The sequence below is a fragment of the Erpetoichthys calabaricus genome, chromosome 12 (genome assembly GCF_900747795.2).
Source record: "Erpetoichthys calabaricus chromosome 12, fErpCal1.3, whole genome shotgun sequence".
NCBI classification, from domain to species: Eukaryota; Metazoa; Chordata; class Cladistia; order Polypteriformes; family Polypteridae; genus Erpetoichthys; species Erpetoichthys calabaricus.
Genome location: NC_041405.2, coordinates 80,466,309 through 80,472,308, shown reverse-complemented (window position 1 = coordinate 80,472,308; position 6,000 = coordinate 80,466,309).

Sequence of the window (6,000 nt, the reverse complement as noted above, 5' to 3'; positions counted from 1 at the left end):
TTAACATTCATTGCAGTGTAAATTAATGGAAGGAATTATTAAGGAAAATATTAAGGAGCACACAGCAAGAACAGGAGTTTTACTGAACAGTCAGCGTGGGTTCAGATGAGGGAGGTCATGTTTTACTAGCAAGTTGGAATTCTGCATGTGTTATTTATCTTGACTTTCAGAAAGCATTTGATAAGGTCCCACATGAAAGGTTGAGCAGCAAACTAAAAGAGGTGGATTGTAGATAGATGCAGAGTTAGCAAAAACTCTGGAAGCAAAGGAGTATAGTGCAATGAACCTTATCAGATTTGAGTGATGTTATGAATGGTGTCCCTAGGGGTAAGTGCTAGGGCTGCTGTTATTTTTAATATATATAAATGATTTCGATAGAAATAGAAGTAACAAGCTGGTTAAGTTTGCAGATGATACCAAGCTAGGTGGATTGGCAGATAATCTAGAATCCATTGAATCATTACAGAGGGACTTGGACAGCATACAGTCCTGGGAAGATCTGTGGCAGAAAAACTGTTATGTAAATAAATGTAAAGTATTAACATGTAGGGAATAAAAAATGTTATATTTGAGTACACAATGGAAGTTCTGAAAATTGAATCCTAACTGCTTATGAGAAGGATTTAGGAGTTGTAGTGGACTTGTCACTATCAACTTCCAGGCAGTGTTTTGAAGGCATTAAGAATGCTTAGAGAATTTTAGGTTATATAGTACAATGTGTAAAGTATGCTAACAGAAAATTGGGTTATATAGCACGTTGTGTAAAGTACAAGTTAAAGTAAGTTATGCAGAAGCTTTAAAACATACTGGTGATGCCTCACATGGAGCACTGTGTACAGTTTTGGTCTCCAGGATACAAAAAGGATATAGCAGCACAAGAAAAGGTCCAGAGAAGATTGACTAGGTTGATTCCAGGGCTACAGGGGATGAATTTTGAAGAAAGATTAAAACAACTGAGTCTTTCAGTTTAGGCAGAAGGAGAATAAAAGGTGATATGACTTATGTGTTGTGGGAGATGGCCGACTGTTCATCCCGGCCAATACCCCAGGCCGCTAGATGGAGCCCTCCCTGTAGCATGGGAGTGCCCCGAAGACCAGCAGGGAATTATGGACAATAGAGTTTTCATTCCCAACCCTGCTGGACACCGTGGGGCCCACCAGAGGACGCTACAGGGAGGCTCAAGGACTTATACGTGCCCTATAACCCGGAAGTACGTCGTGATCACATGACCAGAAGGAACGACGTGCTTCCAGGTTGAAGAAAAGGACTTTTTGATCTGACCCGGAAGTGATAAGGAGTCATGGACTATAGGACTGGAACCACTTCCGGGTCAGGGATTATAAAAGATTGTGGGAAACCTCAGACAAGTGAGCTGAGCTGGGAGGAAGGGTGGCTGTGTCTGGGAGAGGAAGATTGGTTATTGTGTTGATTAATTAGAGAATTGTATGAGTAGTGTGGAGTGGAGGGTGCTTTGTGCACGTATTTATAATAAAAATAAGAAAAGATATACTTTTACCTGGTGTTTGGTGTGGTACCTGAGGGTTCAAGGGAGCACTAGCGCCCCCTACTGTTACAGTGTTTAAAATTATGAAGGGAGTTAGTACAGTGGATCGAGACTGTTACATTAAAATGAGTTCAAAAAGAACACAGTAACACAATTGGAAAAGTAAAGTTTTTCTTCATGTTTTCTTCAAGTTACCAAGTAGTGTGGTAGACAGTAGGACTTTAGGGACCTTCAAAACTAGACTTGATGTTATTTTGGAAGAATAAATTGGATAGGACTGGTGAGCTTTGTTGGGTCTGAATGGCACGTTCTCCTCTAGATTGTTCTAATGTAACTTTCCCCACCCAACAATGCAACAGCATGCAATAAATGAATGAGCACCCATTCCCAGTTTCTGAATGAGATTAGAAGTTGCACATAAGGTTTATAATGATGAAGCAATACAGAAGCAGGATGTAAGCAAAAGTTAGTAATGGGATGCATCAGTCTATATCACATTATATACCAAGGATGGTACTGATTTAATGTGGAGGATTTAGTCCAGAACTAATCCATTTTAGTTTTTTAATTCCTGCTTCTAGTTTTTAGCCAGTTTTTCTTTTGGTTAAAATAAATTAAATGTAGTTTGTTACCAAATTCATTTTAAGTTTTCATTAATTAGAATACTTTCTTTTTACTCACTTACAGAATTAAGCATTAATTTAAAGTTTTCATTAATTAGAATACTTATTTTTTACTCTCACTTACAGAATTAAATACCGTACAATATTCTCAACCATTTGCAGCAAGGTCAGCTCTTTCGAGCCTTGGGGCTTATGCTGTGGTTTCCACAGAACTGTCACATTATGTGTCCTATAGAATTGACATATGTCATATGCAGATTATACTACCCCTAATGGTCACCGATTGTCCATAATGGCATTTTGAGGGCCAGGTTTAATTCTCTCTTTCTTTATTCATGGCTTGCATCCAGTCCTTTCCTCCAGGTACTGCCTAGTTTAATAAGACATCTTTGAACTGCCTTCTGGTAGTCTTTGAGACTGCTGTACCTCTGAGATCTCACTTGCCTGGACAAGGCTTTCAAGTCAATCTTCAGTCTGCTTGTTCTTCCTCATAGACAGTAAGTCAAACTACCCATGCTAGAATATCTCTTCTGACTGCTGCCTTGCCTTAAGCTGATCATTTGCTACTCATGGTACATCTAACATTTGTGAATTATCCCAGAAAAAAACAAAACTCGCAATTATTCTTAATTCCTTACTTAATGCACAAGACTTTGCTTCGCATTTAAGCCATACACCTTAAGAATGTTGATGCTGGTCATGTGGGGACAAAAGAAAACTAAAACTGACTTCAGAGAGAAGCATTTGAGACCAGCTTTGCTTATCAGATGCTCTCTTGAGGCTTTGATAGGATTTAGCATAGGTTCCCAATTGACTGCTTAAAGAACACAATCAGACTACTGCAGAAGCAATTGACCAGCTGAATATTAAAGTGTGCTCTACCCAATTTTTGTGTGACTTCTGTGTCAGGCATGAACAGCATGGAGAGTTAATCTTTTATCTGATTTGTAGGCCTTTTATTTTCTACATTTTTCCTCTGAATATGCAAAGCAATTTAGATGAATCTACTATTCTGTCAGTAGTTGACAGGTTTTATAAGCATTTGCTAAAAGTATGACTTCACTTTCAGAGTCAGACTTTAAGGCATCACCTTAAAGTGCTAATTTGTCTTGAATGGTGCATTCCTCCTGGAGACTGCTTGCGACGGTGAGACTTCTATGCAGGCGCTTGGCTGACACACATTTTCTTATCAGGCTGAAATTTTAATGGAAGACCATAAAAACATTGTCAAACATGAGCTCACATAAAGCCTGTTTTTTGTTGCAGCATCCTGAAATTCTCTTTCTGTGAGCACAAACCAGTCAAGAGTTATACCTTTGATAATCATATATTTTCCTTTAGCTATGAACTGAATACATATTTGCAAACAAAGCTTATTGCTATCAGGGTCTCTCTGTTGATTTGAATCTTAATTACACCTTTCAATGTCTTTGGGTATTTTCTAAATGACCTACAGCTGTTTCCTTCTTTCATTTCTGAAATACTCTGCCTAACATAGAACTTTCTTTGTTGTGCATATTTGAATACTTCCTAACCCTTGAGAGTGCTAGAATAATTAATGTGAAGAATATTCTTTTGACATCAATATTAGACATAATCTTTCATTTTCGTGATCAGGTTTCTTGCAGTAGCAGTCCATCCTACTAAATGTTAATGTGAGGTAAATTATGTGGAAATATTCTAAGTGACAAATACAAATACAGAGTTAATACCCCTGGAGGGCTCATTCATCCTATAAAACAAAAAGGTTAAAGTGCATTGTAACTACAGGATTATTGTCAGAAAGTTCATAAAAGTGTTGATTAGCAACAGTCAAGTTAGATGCCCTTGTTTTTCATTAAGAAGTCTAGAGTTTGGAAATACAATAACTGATAAGGATCTTCAAAAATAAAAAGTACTGTGCAACACCTTGGTGTGTAAAGTTTCGGATTCCCTGGATAGTGATGTCTAAGTGTAGGATATTTTTTGAGGGGAAAATATAGTAGAATAGTTCTAAAAAAGTTAAAGCATTGCCAGCATGCATTCCACCTGCTTCTGATGTTTGCCAAAAGCAAAAGACGTGTTGAATTTTCAGATAAATGTTTCCATGATTCTGCTCTTGCCTATTATCTATCGTAATCTCTGGTTAGTAGGTTACCAGGTTTATTTTCTATGACAGAGGAAGAAACTTGGCAATACAGGTAAAGGTTGGAGTTGAACCACTGCCTGTCCAGAATGAGAGGAGACAGTTTTTAAGTGGTCTCAGCAAGTAGTTTGAATGACTGCTTGACATCTCCTTCAGCAGATATGTTACACACAACCCACTTAGAGAAGGCTTGGAGCAGAATCAGGACAAACTGGAGGGATTACATCTGTAAAATGGCCTGAAAGTGTCTTGGAATACCTGGTCAGCCCTATTCTGGAAGTGTCCACCACAACTATCACCAGGAAAAGCGTAACAAAATCAATGATTATGTTTTCATGATAACATTGTAACTGTAGCATCTAAAAATAAAAAGCAGGTGATTATAGAATAAGTTGATGAAGGAAATATAAGGAGACTGGTTTAATATAAATGGAATGCATCCACACTATTATGTTTTCATTGAAAAATGCAGACATTAATCTCTATTTTCGCCTTTCACCCACACTACCAAGGCATTTTAAACTCCCAGAAACAGAGCATTTTTAAAACACTCTCCAGAGATATATATTTCTGAAAACACCATCTCGGTGTTGCAGGTTTGAAAATGCAGAATATAATAGTGCTCTAATTGGTTTATACTTTTTACATGGCTTTTCCTTTATTGGATCCTGCTTGTTATAAGATTTAATTCCTTGGCTGTTCACCCTTAACAGAAGAAAACTGCAACATAGTGGAGTTTGTTTCAATGGCACTTGTTGTGTTGCTTATCTGTATGCATCTAAATTGCGTTTTGTAGAGTCTGAGTGCTCCATACATGTGCAAAAGGCATATAATTTACCGGTCACTATATGTGTTACTATCAATAGTAATTCCACATCATTGTATGTCCAAACAAAAAATCACTGTTGCTATTCTTTGTGTATAAATGCAACCTTAAAATTCATGTCAAGCGCAGATGACACTTCATCTTCCTGTTTCCTCTGATTTGTGCATGCCTAATGTAGGCTAACGGCTAAATCATACACTTTTTCATTTGTTTAGTTTATATGGAGATACTTTAAGACTGTTTTCATCTAAAAATACATTTTTCAACAAAAAAAAAAGAAAATTGTAAAAGTTAATTTCACAATAAATGGCAAAACATCATAAATACAGAATTACAAGTGTAAAGGCTTCACAGTAAAATGTCATCCCAAAAGGCATTTCAGGAGTAATCATAAGTGTGACACCTAGCTGAAGGCGTCTTTAGTGTTATACAAGGGATAACTATAATGTTGTATTTTTCAACTGAATCCCAATTAACTTTTAGTACCCTTCTTATATTGCTCACAAACCCTTTCTGTGCTATTCAATAAAGTGTTTAAAAAATAAAATGTTTTGCCTGGCTTGTGTAAGCACTCTTCTGTATCAAACTCAACATCATCCTTGGTGTAACGTTTCCTTCATATTAGGTAAGTGGTCGTAGTGACAATAGGCCAGATCAGGAGAAGAGTTTTTTTTCATAAAATCTCTTTAGATTCACAGTTTCATACAGGAGCCTTTGCAGCGTACACAGTGTGAGCCAGGTGGTATTGTCATGAAGAAGAGGGCATGGTTGACAGCTTTCCTTGCTAGGTTTCCCTGATTGACTACTGCAAATACCAAAACAAGCCATTGTAACATATAATAGATATGTGGGCCTTTTGAGGCATGTAATCAGTATGGAGTACACCCTTAACATTATAAAGAAAATTGCACACATTCTTGCT